The sequence below is a fragment of the Vombatus ursinus genome, unplaced genomic scaffold (genome assembly GCF_900497805.2).
Source record: "Vombatus ursinus unplaced genomic scaffold, bare-nosed wombat genome assembly UNPS02014861.1, whole genome shotgun sequence".
Classification (NCBI taxonomy): domain Eukaryota; kingdom Metazoa; phylum Chordata; class Mammalia; order Diprotodontia; family Vombatidae; genus Vombatus; species Vombatus ursinus.
Window position 1 is genome coordinate 11,846,670 of NW_020954639.1, and position 9,108 is coordinate 11,855,777.

Here is a 9,108-nt window from a genome sequence, read left to right on the forward strand (position 1 = left end):
CTTCTTCTTCTTCTTCTTCTTCTTCTTCTTCTTCTTCTTCTTCTTCTCTCTCTCTTCTTCTCTTTCTCTGTCTGTCTCTGTGTCTCTCTGTACCTTTCTGGGTATCTGTGTCTGTCTCAGTCTTTATGTTTCTGCCTCTGTCTATCTCTCTTTCCCTTCTTCTCTTCTTCCCTCCCCACTCTTTCTTTCTCTAAGAACAGTGTCACAATGTCTTCAACACTGTCAATGAAAAGTCAACTTTTTGAGGAAGTCAAACTGAGTCATTGATAAACCACTAAGGATCAAGGACGGTAGATAGTGAAATGTGCCTACCTTGTGGCAGAAAGGCAAGGGCCTAGGAGGGCTGGATGTTACATATATTACCACAGAGGGTTACTGTTTCATTTTATTTTGTGGAAATTTTTCTTTTTCATAAGGGAGGGTTCATGGGGGGTGGGGGTGGTGTTGAGTAATTCTTGAGATAAGAATTGGTAAAACTTCCTTTAAAAAATTGAATGCCATTCTTTCCCCCTCCCCCTCATCACATCAGAATGACCACTCAAGTGGGATTAGGTGGATCCTAATTCTATATAGGGTCAGTTAGGTGATGAATCAGATAGAGCACTGGGCCAGGAGTCAGGAGGACCCGAGTTCAAATTTAGCTCCAGACCCTTGATGTGTCACCCTGGATAAATCATTTAACCCTCTTTTGCCTCAATTTCCTTTTTTTTTTTTTTTTTGTAAAAGGATCTGGAGAAGGAAATGGCAAACCACTCCAGGATCTCTGCCAAGATAACCCCAAATGGGGTCATAAAGAATCAGACATGACTGAAAAGACAAAACAACAACAAATTCTCTATACATTAATTACAGGTTTAAAATAGTGACAGAAGTCCCCCAAGACCCTGTGGAGTAGATTTCTCGGATCTCTAAGATTTGTATATAATGCCTCCATTGATAATGTAAATCTTCTCAACAGATCTTTGAAAGGAATCGTTTGTGGTCCCCACTGGACTAAGAGAGCTTAATGCAGTCTGGTCTGGAAGGGGTGCAGGGCAGGGCTGTGCTGATAAATGTTCAATAACTGGCTCTCTAGTGGGGAAAATGTACACTCAAGACACTTTTCAGTTTAATCTGCAGGACTAAAATTTTCTCCATCAGTTCCTTAAATCTAGGCAATCCACAAAACAAGTCAAGCCCACCTCTTTAGCATTTGCTGATTTCTGAGGTGTAAAGGTTTGCCTTAGAAACTGAACAATTAGCTCTCCCTCTCTCCCAAGCTGGTTGGAGCTGGCTGTAGCACACCCCTGAAGCAGAGACTAAATTTCTGCAACTGTCAGTCATTTGCAGCCATAAGCCAACACAGAAATAGGGTCAAAGAGTATGGGAACTTAGGTTATAGGAAAGGAGAAAAAAAAAAAGAGTCCAACTGATTTGACTTTTTAAAACCAGAAGTGATTAGCAACTTACACTGTCATAGTGCTTTCAGAGTTATTTGGGTTATGAGGATTAAAAATAGAGGAATTACCTTCAAATGTCAGTCCATTACTTTCTACCCGTGTGACCTTAGGCAAGTCACTTAAATCCTCTGGGCCTCAGTTTCCTCATCTGTAAAATAAGGGGTCTAGTCTGGGTAATCTTTAAACTTCCTTCCACCCCTAACTCTATGTTCCTTTGATCCCAAAGTTTACAAAGAACTTTGCTTACAAGGAGGAGAGGCTATAAAGGTTGAAATCTTCCTTTTTTTCTTCTTCTTTTTGCTTGATGGAACAAAGGAGATAACACACTGTGCTGGGAGGAGGGCAGAGGGGGTAAAGGAGTAGACATTAGATTTAGTTGTAAAAGAACTTAACCATTAAACCAGGCATTCTATTTCCTCTCTTCCCAACCCAATCACATCCATCAGTGTAACCATTAAGTATGGAGCACCTGTACTGTAATAAGCATTGCTGGGGGAGGGGGGAAGGAAGAGGAATCAAATTGGCTTTTAAAGAAAAAATGGAAAATAACTGACGGACAGCCCACATACTCCACTGGTGTCCACCTAAAGCTAGCTTTCAACATGTTTCAAGGATCATCTGTGGTGGGTTTAGAGGGCCTGGATAAGAGTCAGCAAGGATGGGCAGGCACAGATGAATTGCAACTTGCATCATTGGAAGAAGCCTCAACATTACTGAGATAACATAATAATAATAACAATTACAACAGGTGGCATTTATATAGTGCCCACCATGTGCCAGGCACTGCACTAAGCACCTTATAAATATTATCTGATTTGATCCTCACAACAACCCTTGAAGGTAGGTACTATTATTATTCCCATTTTACAGATAAGGAAACTGAGACAGAGGTCAAGTGACTTGTCTGGGGTCATGTAGCTAATAAGTGTCTGAGGGTTGATTTGAATTCAGGATTTTCTAACTTCAGGCCCAGCTCTCTATCTACTATACCATCTAGCTGCCAACCAACAGATTTTGTTGAATATTAGAATCTGCCAATAGGTGCAGGAAAATTTGGAGAAGGGATAAGCTGGTGATGGGCAACATTCTATGAAGAACCAGGGAAGAATAAATAGTTTTGAGGTCAGATAGCACTATTTCAGAGAAATTCAGTATTTCAGAACCTCAGAGGTATGTAGTATCTTGGAAGAAGGAAATTTTCAAGTTCTTGTTTTATAGGAACACATCAGACTGAATCTCTTCCCTCCTTATCACCCATAATGGCTAAGGCATTCCTGTTCTTGATTGGGGAGGGGTAGCAGTTCCAGGACATCAGAATCCCATGAGATTTGTGCCTGGGTTCAGAGAGCTCATCAGGAAGCACAGACCCAGTTGAAGAAGAAAACTTCATGGAGGAGATATGAATGATGATGCCATTTTATCTACCCATGCATCTAGCAGTGTAACCATTTTTGCTAGCTATGAAGAAGATGGTGAAGATAGGGAAGAGCTAGACTCTTTGGGTTGCAGTTTCTTAAGCAGGAGATGCTAGCATTGTACCTTATACACAGAGACTGTGAAAGAAGAAAACCAGGAATATCAATTCCAGTGGAAGGGAGATGGAAACCTGGTGTCAGACCTGAAATGAATCCAGCCAAGAAGTATAAGAATTCTTACAGTGGGAAGAACATTAGCTGTAGGGACAGAGGACCTGGGTTCAAATCCTGCCTCTGATGTTTATTACCTGGGCAACCTTGGGCAGATCATTTGCTCTCCACTTCCTCATTTGTAAAAATGAAAAGTTTTGACAAAGGCCTCTGAGGTGCCTTCCAGCTCTGGAGCCACTCAAAACCAAGTTTTACCATTGGCCATGTGAGTTTCCCTAGGATATGGTTACTTTTTCACTACTCCCTGTAGGAGATTGCATCCATATTGTGTGTATGAGAGGCAATGAAAATTATTCTTTCATCCATTTTGTAAGTTACTTGCTTTTATGTCTTAATTAAATATTGCGCTATTTGATTAGTGGCTTCTGTATGGTCTCCGTTGAGAATGTACACTGACATGGGGGCTTGAGCTATATTTGTATAATTAGGATTACCCAAGACATCCCACCCTGAATGAATCAAAGAGATTAAGGCACACACTAGTTTGTTGTTAACAAAGATCCATTGTTACTCACATTGAATAGCCTACACCAGTTCTGTATAATGTCTTAACTTCAAAAGAATTGGAATTATGCTACCTTACCAGCACCTCCTCCTAGTCTAGGAAGTCTCTACTATAATGCAAATACCACATCTCAAGCACAATACCAATTGGGGGTGCACTCTTTCCCTTAAATTACATAATATACTCTCTCAAGATCACCTCAAGGTACCCAGACCTTCATTGATAGGTCTAACAGAAAGAGGTGGTTCTAATCCACAATAACCTAAGACACAGATAAGCTAAATCACCCATGAAATTTAATCACTCATACTTATTAATGGGCCCAAATCCTCTCTGAAAGCCTGTTCTTAGACATCTTCACGCCCTACTTAGCTAAAATGCAATTAAAGTCCCCAAAGGCTAAACTGATCAATCCTCCACCTGGTAAATGTCCATTTAAAAATATTCATACAGTTCACACAGTGCTTTTATAAATTTTATGGGCTAATGAAAAGAATTTCTTGAATTCTAATGACTTGGAAGTAATGTTACATTGATATCTGGGACACAGGGTTAAAAAGTTCAGGCTTCCTCTCTTTTTGACATAGATTTCTCATTTTCTAATTCACATTTTAAACCAACAGGTCATCAGATGGCCATCTTGTGCCTTCTGGAATGAACATTTCTAACCATCATAAATCTGACACATTAGACTGGATGGACTTTTAAAAATATATATGTATATATATATTTCTGTTTCTTTGTAGAAGAGCCCACTAATTTTTGTCTGCCCTACTGAACATTTTTTTCCACTGTATTATGAATCAGATGCTAATAAAATAGAATGTTATTCACCCTTAGGGAGAAAAACTGGGGAATCATACTGTAAGAAACTTCCCAATACCATAAATAAAAATCGCATTTATAGAATGCTTTAAGATTTGCAAAGCATCTTACATGTGTTATCTCATTTGATCCTTGAACGACCCTGGGAGGCAGATGATATTATTCCCATTTTATAGATGAGGAAGCCAACACAGACCAAAAGGTTAAATGATTTGCCCATGGTCACACAACTAGTAAGTGTCCAAGGTCAATTTGAACACAGGTCTTTATGATTCCAAGTCTGGCACTCTACCCACCATGCCACCTATCTTTAATATGTGTTACATCATCCATGTGAGATACTTCCTCAGTGATGCAGATCACAACCTATTCATGCCTCCCTACATGGGAACATGCATGACCAGCCAGTTATTGCTGACTATCCTGTGTGACTCTATGTGTGTCATCTCCTCCATGAAAAGATGAGCTTCTCTAATCCCTACTAAGGTAGGGATTGAGTGTCTTATTTTTTATTTTTATCTGCAGTGTTCTGTACATAGTAAGTGTTTAATAAATGGTTTATTCATTAATTTTTCTTGGTGTCCTCTCATAAGTTACCCACAGGGGATTTACCCCAGAAAATTCATAGAACTTTAAAGCTAAAAGGGACCTTCTTCATGTGAGACAGGGGTGAAGGAGATTTAAGAGGCAAAAGGTATCTGAGTGATAGGAGATGGGGATGAAGGGAAAAGAGGGGCTCAGCAAATGGTCTTCATTTTTTTTCTTTAAAAATATGAGGCAAAGTTCTCTGCTAAGAGGATGGAAAGAGAGGGAGCCGTGGCAGGTTTGAGGAAGGATGAAAAGGTTTAAAAGAGCCCCCATAAAGAGAGAGATAGTGAATTGATAAGAGAGACATAAAAGTATTGCCTAGCAGCAGTGAGGGCCCAGTTAAAGTTACTTAAAACAAATTTGTATGTGCACTGTTTTAAGTACTTCTCTAATATTACCTCATTTGACCCTCACAACATCCCTTGGAGGTAAGTGCTATTATTATCCTCATTTTACAGATGAGGATACTGGAGGCAGGCAGAGTTTAAGCGACTTACCAGGGTCCCACAGATAGTAATTGTCTGTGACTGCATTTAAATTCAGTTCTTCCTAACTGCAGGCCCCCTGTTCTATCCATTGTGCCACCCAGCTGCCCCACCTTTTTATTTTTAATGAAAGAGTTGAAATAGACAATCTTTATAGTCCTTTCCATCCCCCAAAAAATCTGGAGAGTAGTCTGGAGCTATGCCCAAAGGGCAAACAAATTGTGCATACCCTTTGACCCAGCAATAGATCTGTATCGCAAGGAGATCATAAAAATGGGAAAAGGACCCACATGTACAAAAATATTTATAGCAGGTCTTTTTGTAGTAGCCAAGAATTGGCAATTGAAGGGATGCCCATCAGTTGGGGAATGGCTGAACAAGTTGTGGTATGTGATGGTAATGTAATACTATTGTGCTATAAGAAACGATGAGCAGGCAGACTTCAGAAAAACCTGGAAAGACATATATGAACTGATGCTGAGTAAAGTGAGCAAAACTAGGAGAACATTGTACATGGTAACAGCCATTGTGTGATGACTAACTTTCATAAATTTGGCTCTTCTCAGCAATGCAAGGATCTAAGACAACTCCAAAAGACTCATGATGGAAAATGCTGTCCACGTACAGAGAAATAATCATGGAGTCTGAATGCAGATGGAAGCATACTGTTTGCTTTCTCTCTCTTTTTTGTTGTTATTTTATTTTGTTTCTTCTTTCTCATGGTTCTTCCCATTGGTTCTAATTCTTCTTTACAACATGACTAATGTGAAAATATGTCTAATATGAATTCATATGTAGAGCCTATATCAGATTGCACATCATCTTGGGAAGCGGGGTGTGGAGAGAGGGGGAGAAAATGTAAAACTCAAAAGCTTATGGAAGTAAATGTTGAAAACTAAAAATAAATTAATTAATTAAAAAAAAAGAACTGGACTAAAAGCCCTTTAGTGAGGAAGGAAAGAAGGAAGGAAAGAAAAGAGAAAGAGGGAGGGAGAGAAGAAAGAAGGAAGGAGGAAAAGAAAGAAAAATGGAAATGAAATAGAAAATTAAATGTTAGAATATGTTAATAAGTTATGTGTGTCTCCTGACTCCTCTGAAAAATGGAAAATTTGCCTATGTAGCAGGTGTTATAATGCTGTAGTGGAAAGCCCATTGGATTTAGAGTCAGAAGCTTGAATCCTACGTGTGCTCCTTACTACATATGTGTTTTTAAGAAAATCTTTCTCTTCTTCTCACTGGGCTTCAATTTCCTCATCTATACAATGAGGGAATTGAGATCTCTAAGATCTCTCCAGTTTGAAGTCCTTTGAAACTTAAGTTTTCTCATAAAGTTTTTGTTTAGCAAGAAACCAGGGAAAAACACCCTCCAATTAAGCAAACAAAAAAAAGGGATTTTTTATCTAGAAAAACCAAGCCTGTACAAAGCATACTGTAGACGGACTATTTTTTTTTAAAATCAACTAGAAACAAAGTCCACTTATTGTACAGCCTGTCAGCATACACTCAACTTCTCCTTTCAGTGACCTTGGCAGAAAAATCAGTGTAAATGTCATGACAGCTGTCCCTGACATTACTGATAGGACAGGAGGCAAGAGAACCTAGTCAGTTCAAAGGAAAATAAATAAACTAATGAACTAACCTACTTTTTTTTTTCCTTTTTGACTGTGATCGATTAGCCCAATGAGTAGAACACATGTTAATAAGGCCAAGTCAGAGGTTCAGTTCACATAGAATATTTGACTCTTTTTCCCACTGTGGTATCAAGGAACCATCCTATATCTGGAGTCAGGAAGACCTGGGTTCAAATCCAGGATCTGCCACTCTGTGATACCTTGGGTAAGCCACTTAACTATGCAAGGCCTCAGTTTTCTCACCTGTGAAATGAGAAAGTTGAAGTATTCCAGCTCAAACTCTACAATACTATATAGGGCTGATTATAGGCTCCTATACCATCTTCTTTCTCCACCACCACCACCACCCCACCCCACTGCCCCAGCAATCCATAGCAACTTCACAAATGTGTGGGTTATAAGGGGCTTTGCACAAGGAAACATAATTGGATCAATGCAAATCCTACCATACTTCTGGGGGAAAATTATTGAATTATTGAATTGAGAATTGAACTATTAACAGTGGGTCAGAAATATAATCTTTGTATATAATCTTTCTGGCCTTAGTTTCCTCATCTGTGAAATGAAAGGGTTGGATTCCATGGCCTCCAAAGTCCATTACATTTCAAACTCTTTAGTTCTATGATCTTGTGAAAATGTAGGCCACAGTTTGAGACAAGAAACTCTTCCTAATCAGTTAATTTAATTTTTTTTATCCCTTTCAGATCAATGTAATATGATGAGGGGGGAATCTCCTTCTGCTCTTTAAACTTAGAAATTTGATAGAAGACAAAAACAGCAGGAAGAACTTCCAGAAGAGATACCATTTCTCTACTTTTTATCCAAAACTTTATGTGATTGGTGCTATGCCATCTCTAAATAGACCCATTTGGAGACTCTTGCCAATGATGGAATTTCTTTTATTTGTACTTAGCACTCCATCTCCCATCTCCATATCTTTTCACAGACTGAACCATATGTCTTAGAACATTGCACAGCCTTTGGAGTGATATCTATACCATTTTCAAAAAGAATGGCCTAACCATCTACACTGGGAAAAAAAAGTGGATGAAAAGCACATTATTCAACCTATCACTTACAACTTGAAAAGAACTCCATTACATTTAGTCAATGAATGAATGAACATTAATAAGACACTTAAAGGCTAAGCACTATTCTAGACCATCAGAATATATCTTCAATAAGTGCTGCAAGATGGACAATTAGCTGGCCCCAAAATTGAATAGGAAAAGATTGGAGGAAGAAAGGAAAGAAAGAAAGAAAAAGAAGAAAGGAGGGAAAAGGAAAGGAAAGAAGGGAAGGCTAGAGGAAAGAAGGAAAGAAGGAAAGAGAAGAAAGGAGGGAGACAGGAAAGAAGAGAAGGAGGGAGGGAGAGAGGAAAGAAAGAAGGAAAGAAAGAAAAGGAAGAAAGAAAAGAAAAGGAAGGAAAGAAGGGAGGAAGGAAAGAAGAAAGGAAAGAAGGAAAGAAAGAAATAAGCATTTATTAAACATTTGCTATGTTCCAGGCATTGTGCTAAGGGGATTTTGGGGATACAAATATAAGCAAAAAGAAAAGACAGTCCCTGCCCTCAAGGAGCTTACATTCTAATAGAGGAAGATGATACATAAAAGGGAGTTGAAAGTAGGGTGGGAGGAAAAGAGGGATGGTTTTGAAGTCAGAAGACAGGAATGGGGGAGGTGAGGAGAGAGAAGATTGGCAGGGATCCTCTACATAATGGAGGCTCCCAGATGTAGAAAATTGTACAGTGTGTTCAGCAATTGCCAAATGCTCACTGCCACAAAAGCCCATCTTTCTAACATCAACAATCTCCCAGTGATGTTTGCATTTAACTGAGAATCATGGAATACCACCATCTCAAAGGAGTCAGAGTTCCTAATAACCCAAAGAACAATGGCAAGACCCATGGCTGTTGAAATAGGATGCAGCACGTTCCCAATCAATGATAACTTGTGGGTGAATAGTGGAGTAAAGCCATCATCAAAGACGTG